We start from the raw sequence: 27,487 nt of genomic DNA on the forward strand, positions 1-27,487 counted from the left end.
TATATTTGTATATATTTATTTTATAAAAATAGTTACATTTACAAGTTTAGTAAAGTAGATATTGGTTTCAATAAAATAAGCTAATAACTATTACAAATACAAAAATAATTGTAATAAAACTGTACAATTGAGAGGCAAGAACAATCTATAAAAATGGATGAAACCACATGATGTAGACTGGCTTCGTCCAATAAGACACAATTGACAGAAAAGGAAAGAACATTTGCTTATTCAATTGTCCCAAATTCGAGTTGCCATTTCCTGCAATAGAGGAAGTGGGCGGATTGCTTCTCAGGAAGTGGGTGTGGCCCTGTGGCTAGGTTCCACTGACTTTCCATTTTTTGTTTAAACATGATAGTATTCCAAAGGCTCGCTAAAAACAGTGGTCTTTACAAACATGAATTAGCACATATGAAAAAGAGCACCATGTCTCCGAAAGAGGTGTGTGTTAAATAGAGGTACAATCATCCCGATGCCTCTGTTTGAAGGCGTTGTAATGACCAGTAGGAGATGGACGTACAGAACACACATAACACACACACACACACACACACACACACACGGGACGAGTAGAAGTGGTTTGCACTAACGCTAGTGTTTGTCCTCATGCTGTCACTGCTGCTGAAGGTTATGAGAAAGAGGCAGGAATTGGGGATCTGCGACCCCAAATTACTTCCTGTGATTAGCTGACCCCACGGTGTGATAACAGAGCCTAGCAACAGAGGTGTGAAGTGCCAGTTTCTGACCCGCGGGTTTAGGCTCCAGCGGGGGTGGGGTGTCTACTTCGTGCAGTTAGAAGACACAGAGTTGTCTCTGTGTCCCAGGGCCATAGAGAGGGTTTTCTACAGCATACATCTTTTATCATTCCCATTTAATATATTACATTTGTCTCTTATGAAAATACTGCGACAGAATAAACAATTCAATATATAAGGCACTATTACATGTGATGAGATTGTTCCTGATGGTCACCCGAGGGTCCTGCCTAAGGGGAGGGTAAAGACATAGAAAACTGTACAAAAACAGGCTCAAGGAGAGGGGTATATTTTGTGTGCATTCAGAGGAACAGTGCTAGTGATGGTGACCATTAGGGAATAAAAACAGGGGGGGCACTGTGGCGCACCTCAACACTGAACTTGTCTGCTGTTTTGGGCGGCAGCGGCTTCTTCTGGATGCTCCTCTTCATGATCATCTCCTCATTAGCATAATTGGGGGTGTCAATGTCATCTGAGTGGTAGCCTGACTGGTACCCACTCATCTGATTGGATGACTCAGAGGCCAGGGACTCCTTACTCTTACATCGCCGGATGTGGCTGGGGGAGGATGTGAGGAATTTATAACCCAATAAACAAATATAGTAACAAACAAATATACCAACACCATGAGAGTCCAGAGAATCACGCAACACCATTAGGGTTGGGGGTTATGGTCCTGTGAACTCACCTGAAGTTAGGCGTGCGGTGAGGCTGATGGTCCAGACTCTTCATTTCCTCTGGTGATATGCTCATACCGCTGTCTGTCTGACACACCTGTAGGAAACACCCACATGGACTGTTCATTGACTGTTGATATGTGAGGGAGGGGGGGGACACTGTGTGTGACCATGGAGACACTCACCATGACGATGCTATGCTCTACAGGGATGTTGTCAAAACTCTTCACACTGAGAGGTTGATTGCACCTGTCACTCTGCTGGGAGAGCCTATTAGTAGCAGTGAGGGGAGGGTCAACAGCTAGGCCCCACAAGTTAATCTAACAACTAGAAAGTGTTCATACAAATTGTGCAAATTTAGTCCATTAAATGGGGGTTTAATTTGTGACACATCAATGTGATGCTTGGTGTTAATTTGAGCGAGTGTGCATGCTTGCTGACCCGAGGATGATGGGGGTGCGTTGTCATAGTGCATCTGGGGGTCGGGTGTTTCCTCTCTGATGATCCTGGTGAAGGGGTTCCTGGGTTCAGGTCTGAGTGAGTTCCTCTCCACCTCCACTGCTGTCAGAGGGATGTAGTCCTTCCCACCCTAAAGATAAAAACACACCGATTACACTCTCAATCCTCACTCTCTCACCTCATATACACACACACAATAAGATGAAGACACACACATACCTCTTATACCCTAAAAAAGTAACTAACACATGTACACACAGTCACCTGATGAGCGCTGGCCTGTAGGAGGTTTCCCAGATGTTCTACGAGCTCTGTGAAATTTGGTCTCTCTGTGGGTTTGTCCAGCCAGCAGTCCAACATGGTTTGATATCTAAGAGAGCAAATCGCTACATTTAAGCAATAAACGCCCAAGGGTGTGTGGTATATTTCCCATATACCGCAAACCCCTGAGGTGCCCTATTGCTATTATAAACTGTTTACTAGGGATGTGCAAGATTATTCGAATATCCAAACTGACATTAGTTTTCGAATGCTTGCGAGAGTATACATTTTTTTGAATAAAAAAATCATAGGCCTATTTTATCAATTAAAAGTCTTTGTCTAAATTAAATTATTTATGTGACAGGATATACCATGACATTTGAAATTCTCAATTTAATAAAACAAACATTTGAATGTAGTTTTTATGACTTATGGTGCACCCCATAAAAATATATACTCTAGCCTACACGGATTTCACATGTTTGTTGTTATTGTTGGCAAATCAATATGGCACTACAGTCAGAGGCTCCATGTGTAGGAAGGAGACGTGGGAGATCTCTAATCAATACAAATTGGAATAAAAATGACATATTTAAGTTAGCTAATTGAGAAGGAGTAGGCTACAACGAGCAACCATCAGCTATGTTGTTTAATCTGAATGGATTAAACAATGAAACTGAATGGATGGGAAACACAGCAAAATAGCCTCAATTAGCCAAGATAGCCAGGCATGTTAGCCAGCTAACTATCTTAGCTAGCTTCTTTAGATCGATTTGATGCAGTAAAGACAGGCACTACAAGATGGGATGTCTAACTATTGCAAGTCTGTATGGGTAATCTCTCTCCCTCCTGTGTCAAACACACTGACCCCTGCCCATCTCCCGCACTGCTCCAAGCAAACGGAGCTGCACCTCTCCCAAGTGGTGCAGGCTGCGCAGCAAGATAGTTCCCCAACTTATTTTTACACATATTTAAACTTTTAGGATATCTGAAAACATTTCATGATATTATTCAAATAGTGAAATTATTTAAAATGCCCATCCCTATTGGTTGCCAACATAAATAGAACAAACAATTATTTTTGTGTCATACCTGTGGTATATTGTCAGATATATACACTGCTAAAATGCAGTTTCAGCCAATCAGCATCCAGAACCAAAACTACCGGGTTTATAATGCACTATAATACACTAAGTCCACATCAAGTTATCTATAGCCTCATGCAACAATGTTAATATACAAAGTAGGATTCTGTATGTAATAACTCATTAGCCCACTCACATCTCAGTCGTGGCGTAGTCTGGCGCTCTCATCCTGGTCCATTCCTTCAGCCTCATCAATAGAAGGCCTCATCAATACTAACACCAGGGTAGAGCTGTGGTGGAGAGAACAACCATTACAATATCAGTTACAGTTAGGGTTAATCAAATCAAAGTTTGTCACGTGCACAGGACACAACAGTGGTACTGTTGGTAACCTGGCTCACCTAGAGAGATCTCCCAGAGCAGGACCCCAAAGGACCCCACGTCACTCTGTGTGGTATAGACCCGGTCAAAGATGGTCTCAGGAGCCATCCATTTCAGATGGACCCATACCTGTAGAGAGAATCACAATTTATAGCACAGTTTATAAGACATATGTTAGTGACTGAGGTTACGTTGTGGTCTTAGTAACATACTTCTCCCTTGCGGACGTAGTCGGGATCTTTGTAGACGTCTCTGGCCAGACCAAAGTCACAGATCTTTACAATGTTGTTCTCTGAGAGCAGGATGTTCCTAGCTGCCAGGTCCCGATGGATGCACTTGCGAGAGGAGAGGAATTCCATGTCAGTGCCTCCACGGTCAGGTGCTCCTCTCACTCACAACTCTCTGCATGGGGTTAAATTGAGCATTTAGTAAAATCATACATATCATAACAAATACAGTGGTGAGTTTACATCACATCATACATTTTGAAGCGCAGTGGTGGATATACAGTTGAAGTCGGAAGTTTACATACACCTAAGCCAAATACAGTGGGGGAAAAAAGTATTTGATCCCCTGCTGATTTTGTACGTTTGCCCACTTACAAAGAAATGATCAGTCTATAATTTTAATGGTAGGTTTATTTGAACAGTGAGAGACAGAATAACAACCAAAAAATCCAGAAAAAACGCATGTCAGAAATGTTATAAAATGATTTGCATTTTAATGAGGGAAATAAGTATTTGACCCCTCTGCAAAACATGACTTAGTACTTGATGGCAAAACCCTTGTTGGCAATCACAGAGGTCAGACGTTTCTTGTAGTTGGCCACCAGGTTTGCACACATCTCAGGAGGGATTTTGTCCCACTCCTCTTTGCAGATCTTCTCCAAGTCCTTAAGGTTTCGAGGCTGACGTTTGGCAACTCGAACCTTCAGCTCCCTCCACAGATTTTCTATGGGATTAAGGTCTGGAGACTGGCTAGGCCACTCCAGGACCTTAATGTGCTTCTTCCTGAGCAACTCCTTTGTTGCCTTGGCTGTGTGTTTTGGGTCATTGGCATGCTGGAATACCCATCCACGACCCATTTTCAATGCCCTGGCTGAGGGAAGGAGGTTCTCACCCAAGATTTGATGGTACATGGCCCCGTATATTGTCCCTTTGATGCGGTGAAGTTGTCCTGTCCCCTTAGCAGAAGAACACCCCGAAAGCATAACGTTTCCACCTCCATGTTTGACGGTGGAGATGGTGTTCTTGGGGTCATAGGCAGCATTCCTCCTCCTCCAAATACGGCGAGTTGAGTTGATGTCAGAGCTCCATTTTGGTCTCATCTGACCACAACACTTTTACCAGTTGTCCTCTGAGTCATTCAGATGTTCATTGGTAGACTTCAGATGGGCCTGTATATGTATTCTTGAGCAGGGGGACCTTGCGGGTCCGCTGCAGGATTTCAGTCCTTCACGACGTAGTGTGTTACCAATTGTTTTCTTGGTGACTATGGTCCCAGCTGCCTTGAGATCATTGACAAGATCCTCCCATGTAGTTCTGGGCTGATTCCTCACTGTTCTCATGATCATTGCAACTCCACGAGGTGAGATCTTGCATGGAGCCCCAGGCCGAGGGATATTGACAGTTCTTTTGTGTTTCTTCCATTTGCGAATAATCACACCAAATGTTGTCACCTTCTCACCAAGCTGCTTGGTGATGGTCTTGTAGCCCATTCCAGCCTTGTGTAGGTCTACAATCTTGTCCTGACATACTTGGAGAGCTCTTTGGTCTTGGCCATGGTGGAGAGTTTGGAATCTGATTGATTGATTGCTTCTGTGGACAGGTGTCTTTTTTACAGGTAACAAGCTGCGGTTAGGAGCACTCCCTTTAAGAGTGTGCTCCTAATCTCAGCTCGTTACCTGTATAAAAGACACCTGGGAGGCCAGAAATCTTTCTGATTGAGAGGGGGTCAAATACTTATTTCCTTCTTTAAAATGCAAATCAATGTATAACATTTTTGACATGCGTTTTTCTGGATATTTTTGTTGTTATTCTGTCTCTCACTGTTCAAATAAACCTACCATTAAAATTATAGACTGATCCTTTCTTTGTCAGTGGGTAAACGTACAAAATCAGCAGGGGATCAAATACTTTTTCCCCCCACTGTACATTTAAAATCAGTTTTTCACAATTCCTGACATTTAATCCCAGTAAAAATTCCCTGTCTTAGATCACCACTTTATTTTAAGAATGTGAAATGTCAGAATAATATTAGAGAGAATGATATATTTCAGCTTTTATTTCTTTCATCACATTCCCAGTGGGTCAGAAGTTTACATACACTCAATTAGTATTTGGTAGCATTGCCTTTAAATTGTTTAACTCGGGTCAAATGTTTCTGGTAGCCTTCCACAAGCTTCCCACAATAAGTTGGGTGAATTTTGTCCCATTCCTCCTTACAGAGCTGGTGTAACTGAGTCAGGTTTGTTGGTCTCCTTGCTCGCACACGCTTTTTCAGTTCTGCCCACAAATTTTCTATAGGATTGAGGTCAGGGCTTTGTGATGGCCACTCCAATACCTTAACTTTGATGTCCTTAAGCCATTTTGCCACAACTTTGGAAGTATGCTTGGGTTCATTGTCCATTTGGAAGACCCATTCGCGAGCAAGCTTTAACTTCCTGACTGATTCCTTAAGATGTTGCTTCAATATATCCACATAATTGTCCTTCCTCATGGTACCAACTATTTTGTGGAGTGCACCAGTCCCTCCTGCAGCAAAGCACCCCACAACTTGATGCTGCCACCCCTGTGCTTCACGGTTGGGATGGTGTTCTTCCACTTGTAAGCTTCCCCCTTTTTCCTCCAAACTTAACAATCGTCATTATGGACAAACAGTTCTATTTTTGTTTCATCAGACCAGAGGACATTTCTCCAAAAAGTATGATCTTTGTCTCCATGTGCAGTTGCAAACCGTAGTCTGGCTTTTTTCTGATGGTTTTGGAGCAGTGTCTTCTTCCCTGCTGAGCGCCCTTTCAGGTTATGTCGATATAGGACTCATTTTGCTGTGGATATAAATACTTTTGTACCCGTTTCCTCCAGCATCTTCACAAGGTCCTTTGCTGTTGTTCTGGGATTGATTTGCACTTTTCACACCAAAGTACGTTCATCTCTAGGAGACAGAACGCGTCTCCTTCCTGAGCGGTTTGACGGCTGCGTGGTCCCATGGTGTTTATACTTGCGTACTATTGTTTGTACAGATGAACGTGGTACCTTCAGGTGTTTGGAAATTGCTTCCAAGGATGAACCAGACTTGCGGAAGTCTACAATTTGTTTTCTGAGGTTTTGGCTGATTTCTTTTGATTTTCCCATGATGTCAAGCAAAGAGGCACTGAGTTTGAAGGTAGGCTTTGAAATACATCCACAGGTACACCTCCAATTGACTCAAATGATGTCAATTAGCCTTTCAGAAGCTTCTAAAGCCATGCATCATTTTCTGGAATTTTCCAAGTTGTTGAACGGCACAGTCAGCTTTGTATGTAAACTTCTGACCCACTGTAATTGTGATACAGTGAATTATAAGTGAAATAATCTGTCTGTAAACAGTTGTTGGAAAAATTACTTGTGTCATGCACAAAGTAGATGTCCTAACCGAGTTGCCAAAACTATAGTTTGTTAACAAGAAATGTGTGGAGTGGTTGAAAAATGAGTTTTAATGACTCCAACCTAAGTGTATGTAAACTTCCGATCACTGTAGGTGACATGTACAGTATTTGCATGTGGCTAGTATGATTTAGAGCTGCAGTACCACCTTCCTCCTCTATGTGGCTGACAGCACTCTCCTCTCCCTGTCTGGAGCAGACTGCTGTCCCAGTGCAGATATCCAGGTGGGTGCTGGTCCCAAAACCCAGGTCCCCCTCAGTCATGTCCTCCCCCATCCGCTCCAACTGACCACACCGCGGCCTCCTCCTCTGTTACCATGGAGAAGTTGCATGTTAATGGATCAAGGACCAAAAGTCCAAATGAAAAACTGGGCTGGAAAACTCCTATCCCTAACAATACAACATAAAATGGAAGCTATAGTTCAGCGGATCAGGCAGACAATGTGTAGGTGTTGTGGAGAACCGTTGTGTAATGGTCTGGGATCAGTGTAACCACATCAGAGGCTAGCTGGGCTTTATAGGCTGTTGTAGCTGGCGCTCTGCACATTTACTTTGAAGGGGCTGTACTCTCCACGCTTGCTTTGTAAGTAGCTGAAAAGGTTGATCTTTTTACAGTACTCCATAATCACCATCAATGGACCTGAGGGGAGAGGGAGGGACAAAGGGAGATGGAGGGAGAAAATGTTAAATATCAGAGGAAGATCATCACTTCATTGGAGCACTGTAGAATGTTTGTGTGGAGCAAATAAGGAAAGCGAAGAAGTGAGAAAGAGAGAGAGGCCATGGAAACAGAGGCCCTCTTCCCCAATTGCCGGAACATGGCTTCATCTCTGGGGTTGAGGAGATGTACAATTAGGACAGACAGAGCATGCTCGTTAAACTCTGCCTCTCACCGCTAATTAAGTAGATACTTCGTGATGAGTTCCTCTTCTTGAACTGCACTGTTAAGGGCTTGTAAGTAAGCATTTCACGGTAAGGTCTACACTTGTTGTATTCAGCACATGTGACAAATAAAGTTTGATTTGATTTTGATTTGATGAACACAATGTGTAGAACACAAGTGGACGAGGAGCAGGAAGGGGGGTGAAGAAAGGTACAACCAGAGTTGGCGAGAGAGAATATAAATACAAAAGAAAGGTGGAGGGTATTGGCAGGGGAAAAGTGAAATATGTGAGTGTGAAGACTCACTCCCTGGTTTGGTGCAGGCCCCCAGCAGGTTGACCACATTGAGATGGTGGCCAACGTGGATGAGGATCTTCAGCTCTGACATCAGCGCACGGTACTCACTGGAGGTGGCTCCCTCTGTGGTGGGCAGAGATAACACTCAATCAGCTCATTCAGTGTGTATGTTGCTTTCATGTGTGTAGGAGATTATAAGGAGTTGTACTCACCTTTCAGCATCTTGACTGCCACTGTGGTGCAGGTACTGGCCTTCTACATTTACATTTTAGTCATTTAGCAGACGCTCTTATCCAGAGCGACTTACAGTAGTGAATGCATACATTTCATACATTTAATTTAATGTATTTTTTTGTACTGGCCCCCCGTGGGAATTGAACCCACAACCCTGGCGTTGCACACACCATGCTCTACCAAATGAGCCACAGGGGACCAGTACTTCTCTATGCCAAAGGCAGCTGCCTCTACTACCTGTCTAAAGCTCCTCGCCCCAATTGGTCCCCTTTAAAACACACCATATATCATTTCAGAAGTTAGTTCTTCATGTACTCAATGTGATCACACTGTACCTCAGTTATGTCTGGGGTGAGATCGTCTTGTTAACATGGTTGTCTTGTTAACATTTCATAAGGTGTACACCCAATACCTTCGTTAAGGCTGCTGCGCATTTTCATGAGGACAGGAGGTAATCCCTCTACCCATATCATTCCTGTAGAATGGCATAGTTTGGCAAGGGAGCCTTTCAGGGTCTGATTAGCCCTGTCAGTAACTCCCGTTACTCCGCAGGTGATAGATGGACACAAACTTCTGGTCAACACCCATCATTTTGGCTACTTGGGCAACCACATCTCCTATGAGATGGGTCCCATTGTCTGCAGACAAAACCTCAGGCACTCCGGACCTGGGTATGATTTCCCTGACTAGTAATTTTGCAACTGTTCGCATCACAGTTGGTAGTGGGATTTACTTCCACCCACCTGGTAAACCTGTCAATTATCACCAGGCAGTATCTCTTTCTTTCTTTTCGCCCTACCATGTCTATGAAATCCATAGCAATGTGGACAAAAGGTGCTTTTGGAGCGGGGAACTTCCCTGGTTGCAGTGGAGTTCCCTTGTCTATGTTGCATAACAAACATGTTGCGCAATGATAAATGAACTGTTTTACGTGCTGATTCAAATTTGGGCAAAACCATTGGGACAAAATCTTCTCCTCCATTCTCCTCCTCCATATCCCCCCTTGACGAATGGCTCACTCCATGAGCCAATCGGCAAATAGTAGAGATCATGATTGATGGTAAACAGGGCATGCCATACAAAAGATGTAGCCATAAGCCAGACCTAGGACAGAGAGCACACCCTTTCTCCCTCCACACTTGGTGATTGAGAATATCAGCCTGCTGCTGTTTCTCAAGATCAGTAGTTTCAGATGACACAAACGACAAAAAACAAAATGCATGTGTGTGACAACGGGAAGCAGCCATCTTGGCCGCCTCATCAGCTATGCTGTTACCAATACTTAGCATAATCACTCCAACCGGTGTGTGCCTCAACCTTAACAAAAGCCCATGTGTTAGGTTTTCACATAGTTTCAATCAACTGTTCAACATAAGGTCTGTTTTTAATAGGTGTGCCTGTGGTATTAGTAAACCCTCTTGTTCTCCAAACCCCAATAGCATATGCTGTGTCTGAGTAGACAGTAAAGGCTTTCCCTTTCCCCAATTCACAAGCTGTGTTCAGAGCTAATAAATCTGCCTGTTGCGCTGATAAATGTTCTGGTAGGGGCTGTATAACCTCAATATCACCTCCCACATCTACTACAGCAAATCCTACATGTTTCTTCCCTGTGCTTTGATCTATATAAGCAGAACCATCAACGAACAGCACCATGTCAGAGTCAAGCAGAGGTTCATCAAACAAGTCTTTGTCCAGAACACATTCCTGGGCTGTCCCGATGCCCCTGTTATTGTTACAGGTGAGCCTGCAGAAACAACTTGAACAGATGTCTAGGGTCTTCCAGTCTGTTCCTTTTTTGTGAGTTGAGTTGGGGTGGCGAGGGAAATCTCCCTCCAGGAACTGTGCCCCTTTTTTTCTTTCATCCAATTCTATTGTTCTCATGCCGCTTGTTGCTGCTGTTGTGTCATCGACCTCCTTCATCAGTGTCCCCTTGAGGATAATTCATTTTCTTCTGTCAGTGGTATGAGAGGGTAGGTCTGTGTATAGTCACCCGGGGTCCTCTGGGTTGATTTTCATACGGTGGCGCAGTGGGGAGTACTCCTGTTCTGCCTCTGTCCTGACTCATTTCTTTCCTCCCACACTCTATTGTTCTCTCCAGCTTTAGTTTGGTCATGGTAGCCTTGTTCATGAAGATCTGTCCTTCCAGCATCATCATTCCTATCACAGTTTCTGATACAATGGTACTTTTCTTCATCCCCTACTTTTTGTCCATTTTTCTTGTCTTAATTATCTCCTTGACTAAATCCAACTTAGTCTTGTTGAATGAACCATCCCTTGGATATCTATTTTCTCCTGCCATCTCTGTCCAGACATGCCATTTCTTAAAAGTTAATGTAAATTCCACAGCAGGAAACGTCTTTTGCATATATTCAACAGGCATGACAGGCTTCATTGCTCCCATCTCCTCATTCTGGTTTGACTGTGCCATGGTGCTCTGGCTTTTTATTTAGATAGTCTGCATGTAATGTGTTGTCCAATTTCTATAGGGTTATCCTAAAGTGGGTGTAATATGTAGGAATATGCCTATATAAATTATTCTCTATCTCCTTTCAGTGTGTTTTAAACAACAGTGGGTGATACTGTAATCCTAATTCTACTCTCACTTACTCCAGGCTATAGTAAATGGTTCTACTAAACTCAAATATATTTCACACACAGCCTCACAGAGACAACCGCATGATAGACTTAAATTCCTAATATTATATCTTAAGGGTGTAGAGTAACAGTAATATGTTATACACCAGTGTCCCTGGTGATAGCATCACAAAGTAATTTTCTATGAAAATCTCTACAGAACTTCCTTGTAATACTTTTACTGGTATACTAAGGGTTGTACATTTCCTATATGTCCTATGGTAGGAAAGTGTCACTAAAAAATATGTTCAACCTTTTATTCAAATAACTTCTGTCCTACTCCTAACTTTTTATTCCACCATTGGGCCATTACCCAATAAACCCTGCCATAATCCACAGACAAACAAACAATGAAACATACAACGCACTATTCATAACAACTCAACTCATTCACTTGGTAAATTTCACACAGAATTACCACTATTCATAAACAACTCAACTCATTCACTGGGTACCTCTACAAAAATAAAAAATGAACCACCCTCCCATAGGTCAAGGTAGCCTGGGTAATTGTCGCTGAATTACCTCTACAAAATAAAAAATAACTAGTATTCAGTAATGGTCGCTGCATTACTACCCGAAATAAAATAGATGATTAACGCTGAATCACCTCTGCAAAACTAACTAGTATTCAGTAATGGTTGCTGCATTACTACACAAAATAAAATAAAATAGATGAACCACCTCTTCAGAACCAAAGCAACTAGTATTGGGTAATTGTCGCTGAATTACCTCTACAAGAAAAAAAATATATGATTATTATCGCTAAACCACCTCTCCAAAATAGAATAACTAGTATTCAGTAATGCTCACCGCATTACCACCCAAAATAAAATAGAAGAGATGATTATTACAGAACCACCTCTCCAAAACCAAAATATTATTAAGTAATGATCACTGCATTACCTCCCAATATATAATGTATGATTATCGCTGAACTACCTCTTCAAAACCAAAATAATTAGTATTGGGAAATTATCACTGAATTACCTCTACAAAATAAAAAATGTATGATTGTCACTGAACCACCTCTCCAAAATAAAATAACTAGTATTCAGTAACGGTCGCCCGCATTACCACCCAAAATAAAATAGAATAGATGATTATTACAAAACCAACTCTCCAAAACCAAAATAACTAGTATTCAGTAATGGTCACCTGCACTACCACCCAAAATAAAATAGATGATTATTACTGAATCACCTCTCAAAAAATAAAAAACTAGTATTCAGTAATGGTCACCCGCATTACCACCCAAAATAAAAATTAAAATCATCAATCATTCATCATATATTAACATCATGCATTTCACAAATAGCACGTTAAGTAATTTCTCAATTAGAATTCGACTATATCCGATTCAAAGTGTATGTATATATTTTAGAGTGAGTGAGGTGCCACTTACTTGTTAGAGGGAAACCACACCAGTGAATGCCAATTAATTACAGACTTAGATTAAACAGGTGTCTGCTTACCTTGTTTAATTTGGAGCTCTGGCACCATGGTGTAGAATCTCACTCCTGGCAAGCTTGCCAAATGTTGGGGTTCGTTCCTTGTTCCTTGTCAATCATTGGCTCAAAAAATTTGCATTCAGAAAATATATTTAAGTAAATCAATCAAAAACCTTTATTAATGCAATTGCAGACAGAAGTTGACAACGAGAACATAGCACACATGTTTCCGAGGAAGTTCTGCAAAATAGGAAAGGGTCCAAGTAGTTTTATTATGCTTTCAGTCAACCCCTAGTGATGTAACTGCCTACGTCAATACCTTCTACTCATGTGACCAAGCCCATGCATACACAGCTATACAAACAATAGTTGCAGTGTTATCTAAAGGCTCAGCAGTAAATGTCCACTCCCCTAGTCAATTTATAGTGGTATGTCTGACTAGTCTCATCTCTTTCACTCCCCTGCAGGGTTCTGTGTCTATGAATCTCTTTTATCTTTGAGGCGCTTTCTCACAGACACTCTGTTTTGACTTCAATAACTCACACATCTCTCAGACCGTTTCTTATAAGAAGCAGAGACTAGAAAAGAACTGTTGAACAATATTATACCTTATATGCATATATATATATATATTATACCTTATAATGTATATATATATATATATATATATATATATATATATATATATATATATATATATATGCGTCCTCCGCCCACGTATAAGATTAACTTCTCGTTAGTGAGCTGAGGCAGCCTCTGTCCTCTGTCCTTCCTCATTAGTGAGGCTGGCTGTCTGGCGCCTGAGAGACCCTGACCTCTGACTGGGTGACGGGCAGGTGGCCAATGGCCTTTGGCGGGGCCCGGGTCAAGTAACCCCAGGCTGCTCACTCTCTGCACGTCTGTTTGTTTGTTGCTGTGTCCCAGTCTTCTAAAAGAACAGGGGGAGATGAGAGCTGTAGCAGGGGGCCAGGGCCGGCCTCTCCCTTTGTCTTTGCTGGGATTCTCATTGTTTTGTATTCTGAAACTACCAGGAGGATGTGCTCTAACAGGGCCCGCTTCCTGCCCTGTGGTGGAATAGCTATTTATACTCGTAATCTTTGATAGAGCAAAATGTCTTTAGTGGTAGGTGAATCAGGGAACACTTGAGTGAATGGTCGAGCTATATGGGACATTTTGGGTAAGACTGTGAGTTTATGGGAAAGACATCCTCAGTAAAACTTAACAAATTCATTGTGGTATGAATCCCACTTTGGTTAAGGCTGTGCCATCTTTTGGTTATGGTTACACCACCAGAGAACAGAAAATACAGGCATTCTGTAATACTGCATCATGTCTGCAGGGTGATTAGTGGTGTTTCCTGTTCTGTGGTGCTGTGATTCAGTTTCCCGTAGTGGGATCACTGACCTTCAGTGATTAGGTAGGCCTGAGATGCATCGCAGCCACGGCTGTTACAGGCAGTACAAGTATACAGACCACTGTCCTCCTTCTTCACACGCAGGATGGTCAGGGTACGGTTCAATCGGCTCAGAATCACACCTGTAGCAAAAAGAGAATCTGGCATTAATACCAATATCGTACTTGACGTAACACAAAGTAGAAGTGGTAGTAGCAGAAGTGGTATTATTAAAAATTGGGTCATCCCCTTACCTGAGCCCTCCACCAATGTTTGGTCCACGTCATTGTCAGGGTGGGTGTCCCGGTCACCTCACATATTAGTATGGTCGTGGCACTGACATTCACTCTCTGGTCTGTCAAATTGTTCAATATCCTCGCAGCCTCAAGAGCTACAAAAACAAGGAGAAAAGACTAAAGATTCTCATAAACACTAGACTAGATCTGGAAAGATGTGGTGCCCATGAAAGAACTTTGGTTAAGGACTTGTTAGAGTGGTCCAAGTAATTGTGGAGGAGATGATTGATAAATATGGTCCAGGTACAGATCCGTACCTCTGAGGGTGAGGTGTCAGAGGAGGCAGGTCCTCTCCCCAGTCTTGATGTTCTCCACCTGGCAGGCGTATACCCCCTGATCCTCCCGAGACACGTTGGTTAGGGGCAGTTCCAGTGTGACGTTGGTGCCCTGCAGGCCAGACAGGACAGCCTGGGATAGGGGCCCCTGGGACAGGAACAGTGCCTGATAGCGCTGCATGGATGGGACCTGCTCTCGGTCAGACACATTCCCACACGGAACCAGGCTAGCTTTCCATAGATCAGCCTGTCTGCCTTACACCTCAGAACAACCTGGTCCTGCTCAATGGGCTACTGGGACGGAGACACACTCAGCTAAAGACCACCTGTAGAGTCAATAATCACATGCACAAGCGCACACGCACACACACACACACACACACACACACAATCATGAGGTGTTCTAATGCAAGATCAGGCACATGCACAGATAGAGGTCTATGGGTTCTGAACACCTGCCCTTTTGCCCTCCTTTAAGAAAAGTGCACTTTCAGATTGGAGGTGTTTTTTATTATTCAATTTTTAATTCACTTTTAGTCTATGTTCTCTCTGGTTATTTAAATGAATTGCCCATCAAACTAGCTCATTTAGATTGTTCCAACAGCATAGCTAGCTAGCTTGATGAGTGTGATTTGGCAGAAAATAAAGGCCTATGCTAAAATATATATATGCATAAATGTGGCTACAGGACAATTTGATTATTGGGGGGGGGGGGTCACTTTGAGCACCTGCCCCTCCAAAAGAACCGAAGACACATAAAAGGAAGCTTACGTGTCAAATGGAAAAGGATGATTCGTAATCTTGTCCCGCTTTGTTAAAGTCAGGCATCTGTAGAGGGCGTGGAACTTGGCTTTCTGGATCGTTAGAGAAATCACAGTCCGCAGATAAACATGAGCTTTACTGTTATTTTACTTATTCATTGATATCACAAATTACTGAGGTCCCTTAGAGAGGAAGGAATGGTGTTGACCTTATGAAAGTGATCTGTGTTAATGCTAATTCCATCGATAGGATTCTTCTGCCCTGTGTTATTGCTGATGTCCCTCCATTTGGTACAGCCCTCCAGCTTGACCCCAGAGTTCACCACTCCTGACCTGCAGGACAAAACCAAGATCACTCAACTGACACACTGCTATAATCAGACACAGAAGGTCCATATAAGCACATCCCTGTACATACACAAACATAAATAAACATTCACACACAAATGTAAAAAGACGACTAGGATCTTTATTAATACAATATGTAGGTCGCTGGTCTATTGGTTTATTGGTCCCTTTTCTCAGATGGTTATTTCAGGAGAGTTATGTCATTCATTTACAGACTGGAGTGGGTAGGAACGTCAACAAACACATACCACTACAGTAGAGACCAGAACGCAAGCAAAGGAGCAGGAGAAAAGAGTAGCATAGAAATAGACGATAGAGAGAAAGAGAGGTGAACATGTAAATTATCTGTAAAACGGGGAGCCAGAGATGATTGTTGTGATGGTGGTAGTGAGGATGGAGGGAAGATGAGGTAGAGATGGGGTTTCACAGGAAAAAGCCTTTAGACAGAGTAGTGCACTGGGAACAACAGGAAACCCTGACCAGGACTCACGAAGTGCTTGGATGTGCGGGCTGAAGATAAGGCCTTACTGATGGTATCTGCTGTGGACCATACACTGCAACCACTCTATTAACAATCCTCCCATTACTGCATACCTGAGGGGCCCATTCACTAATCACAACCCATTCTTAAGCTCCAGCTCTACCCAATCACAATCTTCCTAAGATACTCAATCACCAAAGTTCTCTTGAATACAAGGCTAAGCATAATCCATGGAGAATACTGGGATCATATGGAAAACACATACAACATCATACAAACACTCCCGAGATAAGGTTGGTCTTCATGTTTTTCTCAGTCTAACTCACCCTGGTGTTGTTAATAACCTGATATGGATAGGGGGCAGTATTTTCACGGCCGGATGAAAAAACATACCCGATTTATACTGGTTACTACTCTTGCCCAGAAACGAGAATATGCATACTATTAGTTGATTTGGATAGAAAACACTCTGAAGTTTCTAAAACTGTTTGAATGGTGTCTGTGAGTATAACAGAACTCATATGGCTGGCAAAAACCTGAAAAAAAGTCAACCAGGAAGTGGAGGATCTGAGAATTGTAGTTCTTCTTTCTAGTCCCTTTCGAAACTACAGTATCTGTGCTGTTACGTTGCACTTTATAAGTGCTGTCTAAAGCCTTCAGAAAGCGGTTTGAGCCTTTTCCTGTCACTGGGCAGAGTATAGGAGCTCAGTTACTGAGTGGTCTGCCTGGTAACAAAGGGATTGGATATGCGCGGTCCCGCGAGCACGCTGTTTTTTATTTTTCTCCTTGAATGAATACGCTATTGTCCGGTTGGAATATTATCGCAATTTTACGTTAAAAATACCATAAAATGTGATTTTAAACAGCGTTTGACATGCTTCTAAGTACGGTAATGGAACATTTTGACTTTTTGTGTCTCGAATTGCGCTCGCGCGTTACCCTTTGGTTAGTGACCTGAACGCACGAACAAAACGGAGGTATTTGGACATAACTATGGATTATTTTGAACAAAAACAGCATTTCTTGTGGAAGTAGCAGTCCTGGGAGTGCATTCTGACGAAGATCAGCAAAGGTGCACTGGGAACAACAGGAAACCCTCATATTTCTAATACTAATTCTGAGTTTAGGTTGCCCCGAACTTGCCGGGTGTCTGTATAGCTTGCCGTGATGGCGAGCTATGTACTCAGAATATTGAAAAATGTGCTTTCTCCGTAAAGCTATTTTAAAATCTGACACAGCGGTTGCATAAAGGAGTTCTGTATCTATAATTCTTAAAATAATTGTTATGTATTTTGTCAATGTTTATGATGAGTATTTTTGTAAATTCACCGGAAGTTTTTGGTGGGAATACATTTTCTGAACATCAGACGCCAATGTAAAATGCTGTTATCCTGTTGAGGCTCGGGGGCAGTATTGAGAAATTTTGAAAAAAATATGTGCCCATTTTTAACTGCCTCCTACACCAACTCAGAAGCTAGGATATGCATATTATTAACACATTCGGATAGAAAACACTATGAATTTTCTAAAACAGTTTGAATGGTGTCTGTAAGTATAACAAAACTCATATTGCAGGCAAAAACCTGTGAAAAATAGATTAAAAACATTTTGAATTTTGTGACTGTACTATTTAGTGTCATTGTTTTATAGATACCATAGTGAGAAAGGATTCATTTCGCAACTCCTACGGCTTCCACTAGATGTCAACGATCTTTATAAAGTTGTTTGAAGCGTCTATGATGAACAGAGACCGGATGACAAGGAAGAGAAGTTGACCTCCCTGGGATGTCGTCACTTCATTATTGGCTGCACCTGCGCAATCATGTGATGCGATACATTTTTCAAAGACGTTTTTCAAGACACAGGAGAGGTCGGGTTGAAACATTACTGATGTTTCACGTTAAAAATGGCTCTAAAGATTGATGCTAAACAACGTTTGACATGTTTGAACAATGTAAATAGATTATTTTTTTTACTTTTCGCCGTGACTCCCCCCCCCCCCGCGCTACTTTTTAGTAGCCTACCGAAGCGCTAACAACATGGAACAACTTGGAGTTATTTGGACATCAATTATGAACTTTGTCAAAAGAAACCACATTTGTAGTGGACCTGGGATTTCTAGAAGTGCCAATGGATGAAGATAATCAAAGGTAAGGGAATATTGACAATAGTAATTTTGATATTACATGGTTACAGATGGTGCTAACCTGTATAGCCTAGCCTATTGTTCTTAGCACAGCACCCGGTTTATTGCAAATTGTGATTTCCCAGTAAAGTTATTTTGAAATCTGGCATTGCAGTAGCATTTACGAAATGTTAAACTATGAATATTTGAATGACAATAATATAATTTACCAATGTTATCGAATAGTAATTTTGTGATTTGTAACGTTGTTCACCGGAAGCATTTGAGAGAAAAAAAAATCTGATTTTCACCGCTTCGGTAAAATGCTGTTTTTGGATATAAATATCAACTTGATGGAACAAAAAATGCATGTATTGTGTAACATAATGTCTTAGGAGTGTCATCTGAGGAAGATTGTCAAAGGTTGGTGCATAATTCTAGCTGGTTATCCGCTTATGGTGACGCCTGTCTTTGAATTGACAAAACATTACACACAGCTATTTTCAATGTACTCTCCTAACATAACCTAACTTTATGCTTTCGCCGTAAAGCCTCTTTGAAATCGGACAATGTGGTTGGATTTAGGAGATGTTTATCTTTCAAATTGTGAGAAATAGTTGATTGTTTGAGAAATTGAAATTATTAGATTCTTGCAGTTTTTGAATTTCCCGCCGTGGTCTCTTGACAATGAATCCCGATATCGGGATAAGATCCCCAACAGGTTAATGGATATAAATATGAACTTGATTGAACAAAACATACATGTATTGTGTAACATAATGTCCTAGGAGTGTCATCTGATGAAGATCATCAAAGGTTAGTGCTTCATTTAGCTGTGTTTTGGGTTTTTGTGACATATATGCTTGCTTGGAAAATGGCTGTGTGGTTATTTTGGTCTATGTACTCTCCTAACATAATCTAATGTTTGCTTTCGCTGTAAAGCCTTTTTGAAATCGGACAATGTGGTTGGATTAAGGAGAAGTGTATCTTTAAAATGGTGTAAAATAGTCGTATGTTTGAGAAATTGAAATTATTATAAATTGAAATTAATTTTTTACATTCAGCATCACTCTGTCAAGGGAAATATAGTATTCTTTCCAACAAAGATACCTACATATATTTTAGGAGGTTGTGTATTCCTGGAAATAGTATGAATTCATGTAAACATTACAGTTTTGAAAACATAGCTTGTCCCCAAAAAGTTGGTCTCTTGGCACAACTTACCCTGGGTTTGGGGTAAGATGAGCCGTGGGACAGGGTAAGTTAAGCTGCATACAAATTTCCGTACTGAATTAAATATTACTACTCCCTTTTTAAAATCATGTGTATTTTTATTTCCCAAACACAATTCAACACAATCACAATCGTTTTTTGGGCTTTTAATCATTTTAAACATATTTTAACACAGGCTTAACACCGAACAAACACTTTGTAGTTTTTTAAACACTTTTAACATAGGCCAAGTCCTGTTGTTACCTCATATCCATCAGGACAGAAGAAAAAGGATATCAAAGTGAAACAGTTCTCTAAAGACACAAGAGACAATAATACAAGAAACAACACTTCTGTAGCTTGTCAACTATGTGTCTGTCTATCCCTGTTCTCTCCTCTCTGCACAGGCCATACAAACGCTTCACACCGCGTGGCCGCTGCCACTCTAACCTGGTGGTCCCAGCGCGCACGACCCACGTGGAGTTCCAGGTCTCCGGCAGCCTCTGGAACTGCCGGTCTGCAGCCAACAAGGCTGAGTTCATCTCAGCCTATGCTACCCTCCAGTCCCTAGACTTCCTGGCGCTGACGGAAACATGGATTACCACAGATAACACTGCTACTCCTACTGCTCTCTCTTCGTCTGCCCACGTGTTCTCGCATACCCCTAGAGCATCGAGCCAGCGGGGTGGTGGCACTGGAATCCTCATCTCTCCCAAGTGGACATTCTCTCTTTCTCCCCTGACCCATCTGTCTATCTCCTCATTTGAATTCCATGCTGTCACAGTTACCAGCCCTTTCAAGCTTAACATCCTTATCATTTATCGCCCTCCAGGTTCCCTTGGAGAGTTCATCAATGAGCTTGACGCCTTGATAAGTTCCTTTTCTGAGGATGGCTCACCTCTCACAGTTCTGGGTGACTTTAACCTCCCCACGTCTACCTTTGACTCATTCCTCTCTGCCTCCTTCTTTCCACTCCTCTCCTCTTTTGACCTCACCCTCTCACCTTCCCCCCCTACTCACAAGGCAGGCAATACGCTTGACCTCATCTTTACTAGATGCTGTTCTTCCACTAATCTCATTGCAACTCCCCTCCAAATCTCCGACCACTACCTTGTATCCTTTTCCCTCTTGCTCTCATCCAACACTTCTCACTCTGCCCCTACTCGGATGGTATTGCGCCGTCCCAACCTTCGCTCTCTCTCTCCCGCTACTCTCTCCTCTTCCATCCTATCATCTCTTCCCTCTGCTCAAACCTTCTCCAACCTATCTCCTGATTCTGCCTCCTCAACCCTCCTCTCCTCCCTTTCTGCATCCTTTGATTTTCTCTGTCCCCTATCCTCCAGGCCGGCTCGGTCCTCCCCTCCTGCTCCGTGGCTCGACGACTCACTACGAGCTCACAGAACAAGGCTCCGGGCAGCCGAGCGGAAATGGAGGAAAACTCACCTCCCTGCGGACCTGGCATCCTTTCACTCACTCCTCTCTACATTCTCCTCTTCTGTCTCTGCTGCTAAAGCCACTTTCTACCACTCTAAATTCCAAGTATCTGCCTCTAACCCTAGGAAGCTCTTTGCTACCTTCTCCTCCCTCCTGAATCCTCCTCCCCCTCCCCCCCCCTCCTCCCTCTCTGCGGATGACTTCGTCAACCATTTTGAAAAGAAGGTTGACGATATCCGATCCTCGTTTGCTAAGTCAAACGACACCGCTGGTCCTGCTCACACTGCCCTACCCTGTGCTTTGACCTCTTTCTCCCCTCTCTCTCCAGATGAAATCTCGCGTCTTGTGACGGCCGGCCGCCCAACAACCTGCCCACTTGACCCTATCCCCTCCTCTCTTCTCCAGACCATTTCCGGAGACCTTCTCCCCTTCCTCACCTCGCTCATCAACTCATCCTTGACCGCTGGCTACGTCCCTTCCGTCTTCAAGAGAGCGAGAGTTGCACCCCTTCTGAAAAAACCTACACTCGATCCCTCCGATGTCAACAACTACAGACCAGTATCCCTTCTTTCTTTTCTCTCCAAAACTCTTGAACGTGCCGTCCTTGGCCAGCTCTCCTGCTATCTCTCTCAGAATGACCTTCTTGATCCTAATCAGTCAGGTTTCAAGACTGGGCATTCAACTGAGACTGCTCTTCTCTGTGTCACAGAGGCTCTCCGCACTGCTAAAGCTAACTCTCTCTCCTCTGCTCTCATCCTTCTAGACCTATCTGCTGCCTTTGATACTGTGAACCATCAGATCCTCCTCTCCACCCTCTCCGAGTTGGGCATCTCCGGCGCGGCCCACGCTTGGATTGCGTCCTACCTGACAGGTCGCTCCTACCAGGTGGCGTGGCGAGAATCTGTCTCCGCACCATGCGCTCTCACCACTGGTGTCCCCCAGGGCTCTGTTCTAGGCCCTCTCCTATTCTCGCTATACACCAAGTCACTTGGCTCTGTCATATCCTCACATGGTCTCTCCTATCATTGCTATGCAGACGACACACAATTAATCTTCTCCTTTCCCCCTTCTGATAACCAGGCGGTGAATCGCATCTCTGCATGTCTGTCAGACATATCAGTGTGGATGACGGATCACCAGCTCAAGCTGAACCTCGGCAAGACGGAGCTGCTCTTCCTCCCGGGGAAGGACTGCCCGTTCCATGATCTCGCCATCACGGTTGACAACTCCCTTGTGTCCTCCTCCCAGAGTGCTAAGAACCTTGGCGTGATCCTGGACAACACCCTGTCGTTCTCCACTAACATCAAGGCGGTGACCCGATCCTGTAGGTTCATGCTCTACAACATTCGCAGAGTACGACCCTGCCTCACACAGGAAGCGGCGCAGGTCCTAATCCAGGCACTTGTCATCTCCCGTCTGGATTACTGCAACTCGCTGTTGGCTGGGCTCCCTGCCTGTGCCATTAAACCCCTACAACTCATCCAGAACGCTGCAGCCCGTCTGGTGTTCAACCTTCCCAAGTTCTCTCACGTCACCCCGCTCCTCCGCTCTCTCCACTGGCTTCCAGTTGAAGCTCGCATCCGCTACAAGACCATGGTGATTGCCTACGGAGCTGTGAAGGGAACGGCACCTCCATACCTTCAGGCTCTGATCAGGCCCTACACCCAAACAAGGGCACTGCGTTCATCCACCACTGGCCTGCTGGCCCCCCTACCTCTGAGGAAGCACAGTTCCCGCTCAGCCCAGTCAAAACTGTTCGCTGCTCTGGCACCCCAATGGTGGAACAAGCTCCCTCACGACGCCAGGACAGCGGAGTCAATCACCACCTTCCGGAGACACCTGAAACCCCACCTCTTTAAGGAATACCTAGGATAGGATAAAGTAATCCTTCTAACCCCCCCCCCCCCCTTAAAAGATTTAGATGCACTATTGTAAAGTGGTTGTTCCACTGGATATCATAAGGTGAATGCACCATTTTGTAAGTCGCTCTGGATAAGAGCGTCTGCTAAATGACTTAAATGTAATGTAAATGTAATATCCCAGTGCCAATGCCTTGCACTACTTCAACCAAAACCTCAACTTACCACAAAGCAAACATTTTGACTAATTTACCCCACACAACAGCAAGGCTGCACTTTCATGCTAGGTTTAGGACCTCATATTGAAGCTTATAGAGACCCCAACTGATATATAGAACAATCTTACAATTATCTACGTTGGTTTAGATACAAGCACCACGAAACCTCTAACACAATAAATTAATTTGTCTTGGTGAATTTTTTTTTTTACCTAACTTGCTTACCAATTTGTCCATGTGTTTCTTCCTTCACATACTCCATGAAATTATGACTTCTTCCTAAATATTTGTTCAAATTATACATTTTGTGTATGGTTTCCTAAAATCAAGGGCGGCTCAACTTAACCCATTTTTCGCAACTTACCCCAGTCTCCCCTAAGTGTACATGAGAATATGAAACCATTAATTACATAACGGCAGCCTTGAACTGAAGTTGTGTTTTTTTTAAAATCTGAAAGCAGTGTGATGAGTAACATGTCTGTCAATAAAGCCTGAGTCAGTGATTTCATGTTAATTTACTTATCTGTCGGTCTATAAGAGTGGGCAATGCAGGGTACTGACCAGGCTGAGAGGGTGTGTCCAGGTAAAGTCAATGGCAACGTTGAGCTCTGTGTTGGCAGTGCAGTTGAGCACCAGTCTCTCCCCCACAGACAGCCTCTCATGTGGCGGGGTCAGGGTGAGGTTATGGATCTTATGTCCTGCGGAGAAGGGAGGGGAGACACAGCGGAGTGTTGAGCAGACTATTGTTCTACTGAGACTCACAAACACACGCACACAGGGTACATGCATGCAGAGAATACACTTAGATAAACACACACATGCATTAAGTTATGTAAACACAAATAAACACAAACTTACATTAACACTTTGAATGACACCTTGGCATATTTAAGTGATGCATACAGTGGATCAAACAGGATTCATACACTAAATGAAAACCTAACCCACTTACCAACAACTGCAACAATGTAGAGAGGTGACTTGTAGGCCTCGTTGTGTATGTGTGTCTGACAGAAGACCACTCCAGTGTAACTGGAGTGTAACTGATCAGGTGACTGGGAACGGAGAACTTCATACTATCCCATAAAATGTCCTTCCTGTTCAGATAGAGTTCTTTCTTGGGAAACTTCTGATGAAAAGTTCATTAAAAAAAAAAAAAAAAATACAGTTACATCACAACATTGCATCGATTTGACAAGACTAAGTAAAGCAGGTTCTATGCTGGTTGACTAAATGTAGTGATGCTGACCGACCAACCCTTACATGGAAATTATGAGTGATGTTTTACCACTTGGTCAGCACTGGCTATGTCAGAGGGTGTTGTGGTTTTTCCAACCTTCATTCTCAGTGAAATGTCCTATGAACTATACAGGCCATCAATGAGGTCCCAGAGATCAGATATTGACTGATGTGGCCAGAAGAAGAGGTGGGAACAACCCAGACATGAAATGGAAACTCAGTTTATTATTTCCCTGATCTGACATGGAAACAATGCAACAAACTCTATTCAGAATCAACATTATCTGCCACTCACATAGCCTGCAATCTAACAAAACATACCTGAGAGAGCAAAGTCTTTACCAACTGGCTTTGTTTGCTATATTATGCAGTTAGACTAGAGGAAAGTTGGTTTGGAAGTGAAGGAGACTTAGTTGTCAACTTTAGACACAATAACGCACGATAGAATACCTTCAGAAAATTTCACTCCATTCAGAACAGAATCTATTGCATGTATCCCATACTGTAATACTGTTCTGTGTTTTAATGTCTTTTAAATATAACAAGTATGCCTTAAAATTTCCCCCCAAAAGGACAATAAAGTCAATGGATCTGTCTTTAAGGTATGTAGCGTGATGTTGAGATCGTCCCCAGACCCTCGGCATGGGATAACCACCTGCACTCCCTCACTGATAAGCACAATCTCATAGTCCTCGTCAAAGGGCACAAATGGCACTTTATAGTCTGAAATAAAACACAAATACATAAAGAAGTTATAAGACATGATGAGAACCAACAACATTCAGTATGTAATTCATGGGTGGAGGTAAAGATCAGGTAGTCCTGCAGCCAATCGTAATTAAAGAAGCTCTACTGTAAGCAGCTCTTGGGTCAGATAGGAAAGATCACCCATTGAGTCACTGTTCAGAGATTCGGTAAGCCTATTTCAGAGTGAGGTAATGATGATTCACACCTTGGACATAGACATAAACAGCCACAGAGGTTTTGCTATCCTCCACTGCCAGGTCTCTGTAGGAGCATCGATACTCTCCAGTCTCGTTGACAGTGGCCAAGGAAATGTGTAATGTGGTGCAGAAGAATCCTGACCCACTGCAGTCTACAGTGGAGAGACGACTGCCGGCATGTATGTGAGTATAGGATGTGGTCCATTCCAGGTACTGACGGCTACTGTAGAAACAAAGAACGGAGTGACAATGATGATCGTTAGCAGGGGAATATTTTGATGGATGGATGACTTGTATGGAGTCTCATTATGTGACGTATCAGATGTAGTTGATATCAGTTTTAAGACCATTTGAGTTACGCTCCTGGCCGTATTTGCCAGACTTCTGTGGGAGAGAGGCCCATCAGGTTCCAGTTTGTCTCACCTGCAGGTGATGTCCAGCGAGTCTGATGTGTTCATCCTGAGGACCTTGTCCTGGATGCTCAGTGTTGGGGGGTCAGGCACTTCTAACGCTGTAGGAATGAAGGGGTAAACAACCAGTCAATCACCCTGATGATTGACTTATCTCAACAGTTCAGTCAGCATTACCACACAGTGGAGATCAATATGAGACTGCTTACTATCACGTCAAATCAACCTTAAATCCTGTGTTTAGAAATGTGTTGAGTTAATGTTTCCAACTATGGTTATTGCTCTCCTATCAAATCCCAGAATCCATGTATAGAGTTGCACTCTGGTAGGGTGATGTCAGACTCCTCAAACATAATAGTTTATTATCTGCAATTAGATTGTTGATAGCCAGAACACAAAATAATACGTTTGTAAGTCAATGATAAAATACAGTTTATTGAATCATCCCAACAGTAGAAACCACAGAGAGGACAAATGTTTTGCACCCATGGTGTGGACTCTATTTACTCTGGGGCTATTCTGCAGCAAATGGCAGAGCGGAGCTGTGTCAAAACAGGAAGCCAAGGCAGATGGGCTGGGTCAGGCTCAATAGCCCAGCTCTGTGTCACCTAAGGTGGGGTTCCTGTTCTAGAGGATACAGCCCTCCAGCCAGTGAGGGCCTGGACACATACGCTACATGCTGAAATGTGGAATATTTAGCCCTTACTGATCAAAGAATATATAAAAAAGAATTGTAGCACCAGACTATTGCGGGGAGGAACATGTGTTGCCTCAATGGTAATTTGCTAAATGCCTCAAGTGAAGTGATTTCCCATCAGAATGGATTGTTAAACGAATTGAGGGCCAAGGCCAGGGGGAATGAGGGCCACAACAGAATGTGGGACCAAGAGGAATTGTAACTGACCTATATGTACAAGAGAATCATAAGACAACACATTGCAATGATCTAATGCATCACATTTTATACCTGGCATGTGCACTGGTGGATGTTACCAATTATTACACATCTTCCACTAATTGATGATCAATCATTCAACTATGTTCTATTATATTGTCTACTGCCCTAGTGAGATAGATATACAAGTCTAAAATCTCAAATGTTCTAACAAAAAAAAATTGAAATTATTATTCTAATAAACATCTAAATACAGTTGTTAGTGTTAGTAACCTTATAATAAAGCACAATTGAAACACATTAAAGGAGCCGTTTAGATGCCAATTTTTTCAGGACATATTAAACTGAATCAATTTGACCAATATTCTTCTGTGTTATCTTACCAATCACCCTGCTGACTCCCATAATAATGCCTATGAGATGTAAAGTCATGACGGATAATGCCTTTGCCATCGTCCTACAATAGATATGGACTGTCCCCACAAGAAAACGCAATACAAGTTCAGTCCAGAAGTAATCCAAGGCTACCCGTTCATAAATCCTCTTGACGCACACGGACACTATTTCTATTCAACTGGACAATGTGACAAAATGCCGAACCAAAAACACACGGAACTGAATAAAATAGGTAAATCTCATTCACAGCAGTGCACTGAGGTCAGTTTGGCGCCTGAGTCAAAGTGGAGTTGATGGTTCGCTCTGAGGAAGGACGGAGCGCAGCTAGGAGCGGACAGTGGAAATGCGCTGTAGCAGAGAGAGGAGGTAGGAAATGCAAGGGAGGAGCAAGCGTCCCCATCTCCTCATCCACCTGCCCGTTATCACTCGACTTAACTGACTT

General features: G+C 42.9%; 1 pseudogene across 1 annotated transcript; it reads right to left on the minus strand.

Moving 5' to 3' along the window:
• LOC106560220 (vascular endothelial growth factor receptor 2-like) lies at window positions 1-27,413 on the minus strand (annotated as a pseudogene). Its single transcript, XR_014378953.1, has 20 exons — window positions 27,033-27,413; window positions 25,768-25,855; window positions 25,353-25,567; window positions 24,936-25,123; window positions 24,114-24,168; window positions 23,723-23,859; window positions 14,706-15,038; window positions 14,407-14,543; window positions 14,164-14,295; window positions 12,784-12,873; window positions 8,450-8,563; window positions 7,813-7,901; window positions 7,408-7,570; window positions 3,831-3,931; window positions 3,620-3,747; window positions 2,156-2,261; window positions 1,866-2,021; window positions 1,618-1,752; window positions 1,444-1,529; window positions 1-1,313 (listed from the first exon to the last, which is right to left on the minus strand). The product of XR_014378953.1 is annotated as a vascular endothelial growth factor receptor 2-like (transcript).
• Window positions 27,414-27,487: the final 74 nt, after the last annotated feature.

This window comes from Salmo salar, chromosome 10 (assembly GCF_965601325.2).
Source record: "Salmo salar chromosome 10, fSalSal1, whole genome shotgun sequence".
In the NCBI taxonomy this organism is placed as follows: Eukaryota; Metazoa; Chordata; class Actinopteri; order Salmoniformes; family Salmonidae; genus Salmo; species Salmo salar.